Here is a 14,762-nt window from a genome sequence, read left to right as displayed (position 1 = left end):
GTCAGGCTTTTATGTTATGGCGTATCCATCAGCACCATGCAAACTGATTTACTCAACGGGTCATAGTTTTCCTTTCCTCGTTTGTCTACCCCGGACTTGACTTTTTATGAGCAACTCGGCGGGTGTTTCTAGAAGAGCAGAGGACGCTTACCCTACCGGTACACCTGGTCCATGCTCCTACTTTTTAGTGGAGTCCGAGTTGCTCATATACTTGTGTTATTTTGTATGTATGATTTTAGTTACTTTATGTTCTTTTTTGTGTATGTCTGTTTTCCATGTCTGGTCTTTGTCCCTGGAATAATTCTTTTGATTACCGCTATAACATTGGTTCCCTTGATTACTCTTACATTGTTTTGTTTTGTTTTGTTTTTGTTTTTTGTTTGTTTTTTACTTGCGACATTGTGTATTGTGGGTTTCAGTGGTGTCTCAATTTTATTTTTTTTATTGATTAGAAGAATACGATAGTCACCCAATCGAGGTCTATTTCTTGATGGTTATACTTTGATACAAAGGAAAATTGCAACATATATTTTTATATGATTCAAAACATAAGGAAACATATGTTTAGGACCAATATGGTAGAAATGTGTTTTGTACATTTGAAATTAAATGCATGAAATTATCGAAACTTTTTTTTCAAATATAAAATCCTTTTGAAAGCATATATTACAATAAGATTTATATTTCCTTTTTTCATGAAATAATTTGTTAGTCAGTAACACATGTTTTTCATGGTGGCCCTAAACATATAAGAAACGTGCAAAACATATGTTGCAAGTTTTTCTGTGTAGAGGAATCTCAAATTAAACCTCAGTGTCAACTGACATTCATTTCTCTGGATTAAGTTCTGGATGACGTTTATCTCATAAAGGAAATGTTTCCTGGAGGTTTCAACTTCCTAATACAAATTATGTCTATTATGACTATTAGGGTACATTAAATTTTCTTTGAAAAAGTCATGGCGGTTATCTTACTACATTGTAAAGCTAAAATATTAGACTGTCTAAAATGCCTATTTGTATTGATTTATTCAAATAAGGGAAACGATGAATTTCAAAGATAATCTTCCAACAAAAAGGTTTAGTCACGAAAAGATATGGGCAATGGTACTTAGTGTGATAGAGTTGTTAAGTAGCGCTCCACATAAGAATCATGCAAAATATGATTCATAGTCGGAAAGCCTACATTTTTTATGTTTGATATTTTGTTTAAAATGTGATAGTAAACAGAAAGTAACATGTGGCCTTTCATATAACCCTTGTTCATAGGAGACATAAACATTATATAGAATATACTATAGAATGTAAATTTAAGGGAGATAACTCTGTAAATGACACAACAATACAATAGGAACTGTTGGGCGTCTCCTAAGAGCAGACAAATTGGAATGAATAGTTTCACATTTCATCATATCGACCGATAAAGCAACTTGACAACAAAAATAAAAATATGTAGTCTTTTAGAAATTGACCTTTCAATATCTTATAAAGACAAACGTTACAAACACTTTGATATTCACTGCTTGGGGTTGTTAGGAATACTTACTTGGAGAAAATAAAGATAATTCATAGAATAATTGCGTTTTTGTTTTATACCTTATATGCAATATGCTTTATTCTTAGACAAAGAGATGCTAAGAAAGTGAATCTATCACTGCTCTGAAGATTGAAAGACATTTGGAAGCTGATAAATCTGGAATGCATTGGTTATTTGAAAATTACAGTAAATAAAGTTGACTTCAGGGGATATGATTGTTTTAATTACCTTGACTGATGACCATTACCTATTAAAATTTTTTTCAATTAACTTGACAGGGGAATTTCAAGGCATCTAATCCAACTTAAAATCTTCGAAAAATAGTTTAAATATTTTTGGCAATTGTAAAGTTAACTACCTACACAAGTTATCAGATGATAGTTTATCAAATAAAAAGTTCAATTCTATTTCCTCATATATTACTCGCTGTATTTATCACATACGAATACAAAAAACCACAGACAAGTAAATATGCAACCCACACTCGGTAGAAAAAGATTTTAACAACAACAACACAACAGTAAGTGATGACGGGCGTTTAACACTATTACAAAGAATTGCGATATCTAATACTAATTTTATTGTAACAAATTACCGTATATAAAGAACAAACTAAATCTATTGGATTTTAATATTTTTTGACTTGTTAGTAAATCTTTCCTTAAATATATCAAAAAATCACAAAACATAATGCATTTGTAAGTATCAAGATTTTATCGCAAATTATTCTTAAATAATCGAACAGACATATAAACCGTGAAAAAAGAACGGAATTAGTAAAACATAACAAACGCACTAGCGTATTACTTTAAAAAATATTAAATATAAAATACAAATTACTGTCAGAGATAATCAAAAGGTAGTTATTTTGTCTGACACTGAGTTCACTACTGTTCCTCCAATTTAAACTTTTGAACTATTGCGGTTACCATGGACTATGGAGATCTACCGTACCATTGAACCTTGTTTAATCCAACATTTCACTTTGGGAAGCCTGTACCAAGTCAATTTTACAAAAAGTAGTAAGTGTAAAGTTGATCGTAAGTAATGACGTCACAACCTAAAATAGCATTTTTTGACGTCATAATTTACGATCCATTTCACATTTACGACTTACTGTGAAATCGACGCCTGGCATAAAGTGGCTATTTTCATTTTTTGTTCAGGTTTTTTTTCCACTTCCAGGTTCATGTATTTTCAGATATTTCCGATCGATTTATGATTATGTATTAGGTAATTTTGTTATTACTTCTATTTCCTGTCACCTTTACTGTTTTTTTTTAAATATGTCATTGAAATTTCAATTTGAGACAGAAGACGTTACAGACTGGTAAACAGTCGGATACAAACTCCAAAACTGCGACAAAAAAGCCTTATTGCATGGCATTAGGAGAATTGTATAACGAATAATTCGTTGTAACACCCATTCGCAATGTTTAAAATCTATCTGTCTTCTTTTTCAAATCGATTCTCAAGATACATATCCTGAAACCAGTCCTTGTTTGAAATCGCTTCAAACTTTGAAACTAACGTTTTAATATCATATTTATTTTGGGACTTGTCTTCCAAGTTGACCACTTCACTGATTAATCAAAAATTTAAAAAAAAATCTTTTATGACATTCCTTTCTACTTTTAACAGTTAACTGTCAAAGCGTTCTTCGCTATATTTTGTGTTGCGGTTAGTTTATGTTTTATTCAAACTTGCTACTTTTTTGTCACAACATCAGTAAATCTCCCTTTTAAAGTCAACCCAGGAAAATTGTTGTTATCAATGAAGCGTTAGCAACATGTAAATGCAATCTTGAATAAAAAACATACAATCTCTGAAATCCATTTTGTAATTACTATGCATTCAGGTGATATTAAATCATTATCTATATTGAATTGTGCTATTCTTGCTCTAGATTTCCTTGATCCCGTGTTACAATGGAATTTAAATACAAAGTATAAATCCATGGTACTTGTAAAATCAACCAAACATTCAAAATATAGAACTATTTATGAAATTGGCATCGTTTGGAGGTCTGTAAGTATTGTAAAAAGTAGAAATTTAGATAACTGTTTGTATTTTTTGTTAGATGTACTAAATTAGAAAAAGAAAATTAAAACTTAAAACTAAATTAAATTTATGCAAGTTAATACATGTACATACAGCTGAAAATTAATTTTCGGAGGTTTGATAATCATTTTATGTAGTATATATATGTACTTGAAGGGCAATAAGCATCGGTTCCTAAATACAACAAAATGTGTCTAACCCATTCCTCCCAGAATAAAATACCCGTTTAAAGTCGTCTTAACAGTGTACGTGCGATGTGAACATATACAAACCTAACATCACCCAAACCTGACAAAAACATTCACCCCAAGGATGGTCGGTTATGTAAGTCTTACTCACGTTGTATATATATATAAAACTATTTCTTTCGATCTTTTCACTATAAAACAGAAACCCGAGATTTGATCAGTATTTCTTCATACATGAACATTATAATTCTAATGAAACGTTGAGCTATATAATTATGAAATAAGGTAGGATTAGTACATGGGGTGAGATACATGTACCCCTCTCATCAACCAAAATATGATTTTCAGCTACCCTTATACCTTCCATTTACGAATTATTTTTGGTTTTTTTTGGTTACTTTTTATATCGTGTTGATGCAAAAATCCATGTTTTTTTACTTCTACTTTCTTCAAAACGTAGTCAAAGCAAATGTTTAACAGCTATTATTACAAATTTAACCTTTGACCTTAGAAGCACTGAGAGCTCGATTCAGTCTGACAGAAAGTTAACTTGAAACACTGAGTAAGGATCTTTACTTCATTTGTAGTTTCGTATCTTTATCTTTAACAAAAACAAAATGCTTATCTTTAAACAGCCCACAACACACACAAGTTTTGTTAAAATTGTGAAGAAAAATAAATCATATTTTTTGTAAATGGCAGGATTATTAAAAGAAACAAAAACAACATATTCAACCTTTTACACCCGCCTAATATAACTGCCTAATATGCTTTCTTATTGTAGGTTAAGATGAAAAGTATGCAATAGTTAGCAATTTCACTCACGCTGTTTTGTGTCTTGTTACAAAACGGTAAGAAACCTGATACGATTTTCAAATCATTGTCTATTCTTTGAACATTGGAATTTTAATGACCGATTATTTCTAATGCCGATGGTATTGTCTGTTCTTTAATATGTTCTCAGCTAGCTTTCAGTGAATGTTTGCTTTCTTTAATTGGATAATTTATTTATGTGGCGAATGTTTTCTATTGAGGTACTCCATCTAGGAGAATTTGATATATTACAGAGTTAAATTCATGGGGTGTTTATTTGTTGTTCTAGTTTATTTTTGACCTTACATTAAAGGCCTAATAAAACTAGTTTAAGACCACCACAGACATGCGCCTGTTCACAGTCAGGAAATGTTGGTCGTTAATGTATTTTCGTGTCGTTATTTGACTCTTTTATTTATTTTGAAGTTTCATCGTTCTGTTACCATGGATTTTATTACGTTTTTGAGGACTTTTCAGAGCTTACTTGAAGGTGTGTTTACACTTATTGAAGACATTTTAGTAATCTCTGTATGTCTTTACTTTTTTACAAAGGTTATATGATGGTGCATTTATTGCGCTTCATCATACATGAATCTGTTCTGTTTACCATTGAATAAATTGAAGTACTCTATAATCTACTAATCGTTTCATTTTTACATAACATGAAAAATCTTCCGATTGTTTGATTCAAGAAGGTTTCTTTGTACTTTTGAATAATCTACATGTATACTTTATATTCTCTTATTTCCATTGTTGTAATTTTGTCTGTTGGTATATTGTATAAAGAGTAATCAAGGGAACCAAGGTTATAGCGGTAATCAAAAGAATGTAATCCAGGGACAAAGACCAGACATGGAAAACAGACATACACAACAAAGAACATAAAGTAACTAAAATTATACATACAAAGTAACAAAAATAAATGAGCAACTCGGACTCCACTAAAAACTGGGAGCATGGACCAGGTGCACCGGTAGGGTAAGCGTCCTTTGCTTTTCTAGAAACACCCGCCGAGTTGCTCATAAAAAGTCAAGTGCGGGGTAGACAAACCAGGAAAGGAATACTATGACCCGTTTAAAAAATGTTTTTGAAAAGTAATTCAGGCCAGGACGCACGTTAAAGAATCCTGTTGTGGTATTCGATAGGAGTAGGAACCTTTGCGCTCAGCCACAGGAGGCTTAATTGTCCGACCCTATCCATCCCCCCTTTTTCTTGTGGCAATCAAAATATGTCGACCCTATTATCCTTGTGTCACACCCCTTGTTATCATTTCATTATCATTCATGTTCATTTTATCATCCTTTTCATGTTCATCGCTTGAATATAGCTGAAATATTGCTGCTCGGGCGTTAAACCCCAATAATCAATAAATTAATCAATATGGCTATTAAACATCATCTTCAATATGTCAATTACACGCCCATCATTATAATTATCGGTTTCTCAACAACCTAGTTTAAAATTGTCCGTGCGGAATTTGATAAGAGGCGCTGTATCGAAAGAGTTACCAACAGCCACCATGCTGGCTCTCAGTATCTTGTGTAGAGGGTAAACTAGCTATTTAAAAGCTTTTACACCTCAGCTATTTCAAAGCCTTTGCACCTCAGCTAGACTCGGTGCTAAAGCCCACAAATTAATGCACATTAATACAGTACACAGGAAACAGCTTCGCGGATTTGTAATGAGTTGTGCCCATGCTCTGTGAATTGCTTCATATCTGTAAAGCTGAGCCTATAAACTAGCGGAGTGATTCGTAGAAAATCAAAAAGTGTTTTAACAAATATAGGTCTGTGGTTGAGATTGACGGTTAAATGTGGCTTTAGGAACAACACTAACAAAAGATGCAAAACGCCACAGGGCTTTACAATGATAAATTACGTACATACGATTTAACTTCAGATTCATGATTGTCTTTTCTTTTACATTGTATATTAATGCTATTTAATGCTACAGATTAAGTTGCTAAAAGGCAATTTTTTCTCCAAGAAAATTTCAGTACACTCTTGATACTTTTCTTTAGTTGGACCAATTTATTCCCTGTGATATTTTAAGCACTTGACGTTAAGGAAGGAATCTGCAAAATATTTGTACTATCCATATAATCTGAAAAATGAACCTTTAAAGTAAGGGTCGAGTCTGGTAAAATATCGTAACATCCACTCCACATTTAGACTGCTACATGTATATGTATCAAAATCCAATGCATGTATCTGAACTATGTATGCATATTCTCTTTTTGACGATTCTATGTCTTCTTTTCTTATTAGCGAAATCAGCTCGTATCTACAGATTTCTAAGTTTTCAAATTTGCTTTTCTTTAAGACGGGTAGAATAATTCCTTCTCTTCTCTGTGTTTTTTAATTTAAAAGTTTGCTTTCAAGGATCCAGCTGTTTAAATCGTCCTTCCATCTAAATTGAAGCATTCTAATTATCCATCGGTTTTCAATATTTTTATTATTCTAATAGAAAATGTACTAAAACCTGTACTTTTAATTGGTTCGGCTTTCTGTTCAAAATACTTACAAGTACATTCAAATATTTATGCCAATAGTGATGTCATTGACCTCGGAATGTGTTGAACATAAATGAGTACAATTTCCACCGCAGACTTTTAACCGCCTCCTGTGTTACTGTATATCACTCCGCTAGCTTATAGGCTCTGCTATACAGGATATAAAAAATTCACAGGGCACGAGCACTACTCATTACAAATCCGAGAAGCTGTTTCTGGTGTACTATTCTCATTTGCATAAAGGGGTGAGGTTTAACACCGAGTGTGGCAGATATCAAGTTTTGAAATAGAGAATATACCATCTGTGCAGAAAATTGAATATAGTGTTCAATTTAAAATCTACTATCTGCATGTTGCTAGTTATGATTGACTATATTATTGACTAATAATCGGGTTACATTTTTGTTTATATCTGTTGAGAGTTGGACTACTTGGAATTTGTTGACTGGTAGTCGGTGTACCATAAGTTGTACTTATCTCTAAAAACCATTATTTTACAATATTTATGCCTTTTTTCGATTTTTAAAATTGATTCGATAACAGTCAATTACTTACTGAACAGTCACATAAAATCAACTCTAATTTTACCAGTAACTTACTCTCATACATGTTCAAGTTCCAATACTTAACCCTAATTTTTTTTTAATTTCAGTACATGGAACATGCTCTAATATTTTAAGCTACTTAGTTCCAGTCGCTATTCGAACAAAAGAGAATATTACAGGTATAGTTGCGTAAAAAGTTTGGACATTATAAACGTGAATTTGACAAAGCGGATCAAACCGCCCTAAATCGCTCGGTCAATATATATATATATATTAATTTGGGATGCTAGATTTAGCAGGTGCTCAAATACGTTAATATCCAAAAACAACACATGAAACAGAGGTAATCTACATACGAAATGTAGAGAACCGAATTTATAAGATAACACATAAAAACTAAACATAAGAGAAACAAGACGTCACACGAAAAAAGAAAAGTGTTTGAATTGAGAATGGAAACATTATAATACAGTGCCTTGAATGTATGAATGTAACTACATAGGAAAGATTATTTGACGATGGATAAATAATTTGTCACGTTTATCATACAGTGTATTTGACAAATTTCCTCTTTTTGTCAACATCGTTGATAGACTTGTATTTATCTGTATTGTCCTTACTTTCAAGCAGCTCTTAGCAGATGCGATAAAAGATTGCAGATGATTAAACCAGATCAGGCGAGTTTTATTTTGTTCTATTTTGACAATTTGAATCCATTAGCTGATTTTCATCAGATCCGTCAACAATGACATTAACACTACAGTTCTTCACTATTTTTCCTTATGACTGCAGTTTAGTATACCTAAAAATAAGACAGGAGCATGGAGTATTGATGTAACGAGGCTAAATGGGGTAGTTTCAACGAAACAAAAACGAGACTATGCTTTGCGCCGCTTTAATTTGACTGTGAACATTGACACAGATTCATTGTTATTGTACGTTACTGATCCCCTAGACTTGGATGATTTTTATAGATACCTCAGGGTAAGTTTGGACGATCTATTTTATTTAATGTTTATCCATGTTAACCTCCTTTGTCCTCCCTGATTTTTCAAAGGACAATGGAGACAAAGAACGGGAGGCGGATTCACAAAAAAATATAAAGACTTTGTGTTCAGTGGAGCTTAAAACAGGTCCACGTGTAGTACAACCCTTCCCTCCTCTGTGTTCATTGGAACTTGGAGCAAGTCCACACGTAGTACAATCCTTCTCTCCTCTGTGTTCATTGAAGCTTGGAAAAGGTCCACACGTCTAAAAACCCTTCTCTCATTTGTGTTCGTGAGAGATTGGTAATAAAAGTTTCCTACGTAGTATAACCCTTCTCTCCTCTGTGTTTGTTGGAGCTTGGAACAGGTCCACACATACATTGTAGTATAACACTTCCCTCCTCTGTGTTTATTGGAGCTTGGAACATATCCACATGTATTACAACCCTTCCCTCCTATGTGTTGACTTGATATAGGAACAGGTTCACACGTAATATAACCCTTCCCTCATTTGTGTTCGTTGGAGTTTGGAACAGGTCTATACTTAAATTGAAGTATAAGCTTTACCTCCTCTATGTTTATTGGAGCTTAGAACATGTCCACACGTATCACAACACTTTCCTCCTCTGTGTTGATTTGATATAGGAACAGGTTCATACGTAGCACTACCCTTCCCTCATTTGTGTTTGTTGGAGCTTAGAGCAGGTCCACACGTAGTACTTTGTATTACATTTCATTCATCTGTGTTCGTTGGAACTTGGAACAGTTTCACACGTAGTATTACCCTTTTCTCATTTGTATTCATTGGAGCTATGAAGAGGTCCACATGTAGTATAACCGTCTACTCATCTGATTTTACTGGAACTTTGTATATGCGCTCATTGTGTATATATCATCTTCATTGTGTTCATTTGAGTACTGGTGCACGCATGGTGTAACTGTTCTCTTCTCTGCACTTGTTTGAGCTTGTTGCAGGCGCACAAATATTATGTAATTTTGTTATTACACTTTATTTGTCATCAACGGTGTATCTTATTTTATCACTGTTTTCGTTGATCATTATTAACACAAATAAAAGAGAAAAGGTGACTCTAAAATTTAGACTACTTTGAACCTAAAGTGTTAAATAAGGAAAAAAATACTTTGAAAAACAAAGTAACAATGAAATTATAAACTGCATTTTTAATAGGGTCTGTCTGGGTTAAGATCAACAAAAACACTTAACATAGTATAACAGACGAAGATGTTAATTCAAATACCTTTATTTTCTTTATTTCAATAAGCAGTACAAGATTCCACCGTTATACACTATAATTGTGCGATTTAAAACTTGTGGTAAGCAAGAAGCAAGAATGAGATACTACGAAAAGAAAATATTAGAAAAAAATATTGTCTTCGGTCGATTCAATATAACGGTATTAATGTAGTATTTTTAATAACGCGCATCATTACAACTGTTTACTTGCCGACAAAATTCAAAGGATTTGTCAAAGCAATATGTTGCCGTTTTCCAATATAAAAAAATGTACTTGATTAAAGGAAAATAACGGATCCATCATCAATGAAAAAAGGGATGTGACATGAGGATAATAAGGTCGACAAATTTAATCGCCGCTAGAAAAAGGGAAGGATGGGTAGGGTCGGGCAATTTAGCCTCCTGTGACGGAGCACAAAGGTTCTTACTCCTATCGAATACCACAGCAGGGTTCTTTAAGGAACATGGCATTTTTCCCAACATTTTTCCCAACACGGTGCACCACTATGGTTTGCGGTCAGGTTTTCCGTATTATAGCTTGATGACCCCAGCATGTAACACGCCAGGTGTATCCCATTCCACCACCTGGGGCACGCAACCCAGTTGCTCTGTGGGCAGAGCGCCCTAGCCCCCGGCCAGGGTTCTGAGCACTATTTAGTCGCCTTTTACGACAAGCTTAGCGCTGCTGTGGGCCTATTGACACCTGGACCCACATGGAGCTGAAAATTCAAATAAGGGGGAAATAATTGATTTTCAGCTTATCATTGTAAAACACAGGCTTGATAAATATGTGAATAAAGAGATACTCTTTTTCATTGAGCGTATAGTTTTTGCTAAACTTGATCAACACACGACTTAATAGTGGTTGCGGTCAAACCAACGCCTAAACTGCGCGTAGAATTTTTAGAAACATTAGGTCATTAACACTTACAATGCATGGAATCAGGTTCAGTGTGTCTTTGTTACTACATTGGGGGTGGCCGGAGGTGGTAAGTGAGATCTCTACTGCACTTTGATTTTTTTTTAAAATTCCGCCGTTTGCCATTTTTATCTTACAATATGGCCAACCGGAATCTCTAGTGATAACGTATTTTCAAACCAAATATCAAAACTCTACGACTTTTTCCTATTTTTTGTAATTTTAAAACGACGGCCATATTGGAATTTCTAATCAGGCATTGCACATCATCACATGGTCATGGTGCCCGACTTTGTGCCCAGTTTTGGTTTCATTCCGTTCAGCTATGTCCGAGTACATGCCCGGACTAAAGTTTGTGGGAAAGAAGAAAATAAAATGATAAGAAGTCGAACATAAAAAATAGGAATTTGATTTCTTATTTCTTGCTTAAGATCACATTATTGCGTCAGTGATCGGAGGAGACGGATTCACTGAAAAATACCGATATATAAAAGTGCATTGAAATTCTACACGTATAAAATAGAATTTCACATATTTGTTTTCAAAATTACATGCCATTGCACAACATTCCCTCAACATACACAGAAACCTATGGTAAATGGTTTGTGAGATTCGAGGGTTGTTATAATAGATGTTATATGGAATAATTCAAATTGTGTTTTGTGTATCATATATTACCACACCTGAAATAGAAGATATTATATTCGGGAGGTTGGTATTCTTTATTGAAAATGGTTGTCATTAAAAGAATTATGGTAAAACAGATCAGATATTTTGTGAAACCAATGAAAGACGTAACGAGTATTACATGAAATATAACATAGATACACGAGGTTTATTCTATAACATATATGCAGAAAACGGTATTTTTTTTTGTTGTTTTTGTAATATTATTATATTATATTGATGTTGATATTACAGGGTCACCTCAGTATATATCCAAGTCCGATAAAGGCTTCGGATTCAGATTCCTTCAACAACACGATAATACATTCATTAGAACCAGGTACGATCAATTCACTGAATAATACATTAAAATGCATACACTGCCTAGGCGCTGGCGATAGATGGTAGAGGAAAACTCATTGAACGAACGATTTTTTTTTCTATCTACATGCACCATATTCAACGTACAAATTTATGTTTTTGGATGAAAACCATACAATCAGCATGTTCCACTACCATAACAATCAATCAAATAAAGAACTATAACTTTTGCAAAGTGGTCTTTGTTGCGCGTGTCGGTTTTCCGGTTCAGGTCTTTGTTCCTGGATTACATTGTTTTGATTTCTGTTTGAATATTGGTTACTCTTCATATGTTGTTCACGATCTACAGTGGTGTATACGATATATCATTTAGTTTTCTTTTTAACATATAGGTTACAAAATAAACAGCACTTTTAACAGTTGTTACATTCACAAGCACAAAACCGTTAGCTAATTGTCGAAAGTTAATAATTTGGAATTTAGTAAAACGCATAAAATGGATCAAAATGAACTACGTACAGCATAAGTATGTGTATTATAGGCGTTTCAGTTTGTCAGTCTATGATTGTAGACATTAGGAACTTTTAATACCACCTCAAGATACCATGTTTTTTACCAACTTGGTGCGTGATTCTAGAAAAAAAAGGATGCTTAACCTACCAGTTCACGTAGTCCATGCTCCAAGTTTTTAGTGGACTACGGGTTGCTCATTTATTTTTGTTTCCTTGTACGAGTTATTTCACGTTCTTGGTTGAGTGTGTCTGTTTTCCTTCTCCAGTCGTCATCCTTGGGCTAAAGTTCTTTTGTTATTACTGTTCAAACCTTGGTTTCCTTTTTTGCATTACTTGGTCTCGTCTCAATGTGAGGAGAAACTATTCAAAGAGCTGCATATATACATATGCAGCATTCAGTATACATATCTATATACATGTAGATATACATTACATAGGATATACCTCAGGCTAGTAAAACTAATTAGGTCTAACTGCTTTCTATCATATTCGATATTTTACTAATTATTAAACAAGAAAAAATTACATTCATACATGGCTTTTCCGGCCAAAGTGACTCAACCTATGTACGAGATATAGTAGATACATCGTGCAATACTTTAATAGTAAGATAATCAATTTCAATATCAGAATACAACCCAACATGGAATCGTTACAAGCCACCTTCCTACCTGATAAGCGTGATCCTAAAATGGCAGACAACGGAAACACCTTTAGGTTTAAAAAAATAGCAAATACCAAAACTGACTATCGAGATAAAATAAGTAAAATAAGTGTAAAAAGTAAAAAGTCTAGTAATGTAATTCTCTCTGTTACATTCGTTTACAGTCGCTATCCACCGACGTAACGCCTTTTCTATTGACAGACTGACGGGACAAGTTAGTCAGATCGGCGACGTGTACACTACAGCGATACTGACTATAAAGGTTTCTTGAATCCGACTCGTAAGTCTCGCCTTGTTACTGACAGAATTACACTGATAAGTCGCCTTTTGAATTGCTTTACATATTAAAAATTTAGCTTTAAGACAAGTAAGCGAAATCAATGGGTCAACGATTACAGAACATAAGCCACGCATAACAACTAGACAAAGAAATAGATAAACACAACAACGAACATGAAATACTACAAACGTATTAATTTTCGCGGTGGCAAATATTTGCGGATTCTGTCGAGTGAAACATTCGCGGGTATAAAAAAATGATAAGCGTAACATAGTTTTAAAAATCAATTGTGTGGTTACTGTTTTCGCGCTTTTCTGTCCACCGCATAAATAGCAAAAATTAGAAGAACTCGAAAATTAACATTTTTACAGTAACCAAAATAACACACACATAGTAACAAAAGTAAATGAACGACCCAAACTCCACTAAAAACTGGAAGCAAGTGCACTGGAAGGGTAAGCGTCCTACAATAAGGCTTCTAAATAACTAATAAGGATATTTATGAAAGTAATTTCAATATTCGGATTTTCTATCTGACATGAGTTATCTTTCCTGCTCAAAGTGCATTCTAAGTAAAATTTATCTCAGTTAGGAAAAGTGCCAAAATAGAAAATTTCAAATTTTCTGAAAAAAACAATGTTAGAAATAATACAAAAACATACAATAAAAGGTAATCAATTCGTATCATTCGCCCCACCCCCTCCCTAATTTAAAATTTAATATTGAATGGTATTTAAAATCGAATAATAGACTAGTTTTACTTTCTGCTTTGTTTCAAGTGACGATTGGCTTAATTTTATTATTATTAGACCCGAGCTTAAACAATTCCACCATCGTCAGTCCTTCTGGTATCAACATCGGGACATTGTTTCACTATGTGTGTTCCTTTTCTATAAATAAATGGGTGATGTTTTTTTTAAGGAATAAGGGTAACAACAGAATTACCGAACACTAAACAGATTCATAATAGTAGACTTAGGGTAGGCGCATAACTCTTGAAATCAATTATATATTTGTATCATATTCATTGACAATTTCACCCAAGACTACCAAGCTTTTATTTAAAACAGAATGAAATAAATCCAAGTTACTTTGATGATTACATGAGATTGATGTAAAATGCTGAATACAGGCGTTGAACTGATTTTTAAGAATTGTGTCCCTTACCTTAGGTCTACTTCCTTAATTGAACAATCCATAATCCTACCAATAATACAGACTAGCTCATTGGGAGTGTATAGGGTCGTTAGTTCGATATCCGGAATAGTCATACGAAAGACTTTAAAATTGGTAATCGCAGCTTCTCTGCTAGACACGCGGCTTATGGGATGGTTTTTAAAAAAAAACTACATGTGATTCACCTTCATTTTATACATTCTTACTTATATCTTTGTCGTTTTCAGAAAGAATTAAAAAATATATAATGAAAGTTAATTACAAAAATCGTCGACAAACGCAATGATGTTGAATGTTGTTTTAAAACATCTTATCCGCTTTTGTAAAT

The 14,762-nt window shown here is 33.5% G+C and overlaps 1 long non-coding RNA gene across 2 annotated transcripts; it reads left to right on the top strand.

Annotated features, from left to right (window-relative positions):
- The first annotated feature begins 8,318 nt into the window (after positions 1-8,318).
- LOC148619828 (uncharacterized) lies at positions 8,319-13,945 on the top strand. Of its 2 annotated transcripts, none has more exons than XR_015921654.1 (3): positions 8,319-8,639; positions 11,737-11,821; positions 13,180-13,945. It is a non-coding gene; the product is annotated as an uncharacterized LOC148619828 (long non-coding RNA). The 2 variants fall into 2 exon arrangements; XR_015921653.1 differs by having other exon boundaries at positions 13,143-13,945.
- The last annotated feature ends 817 nt before the right edge of the window (positions 13,946-14,762 follow it).

This window comes from Perna viridis, chromosome 4 (assembly GCF_037379345.1).
Source record: "Perna viridis isolate PV_CMFRI_1.1 ecotype Kerala chromosome 4, ASM3737934v1, whole genome shotgun sequence".
Lineage (NCBI taxonomy): Eukaryota > Metazoa > Mollusca > Bivalvia > Mytilida > Mytilidae > Perna > Perna viridis.
Note: the sequence above shows the minus strand (reverse complement) of the source record. Positions and strands in the feature narration are given on the sequence as shown.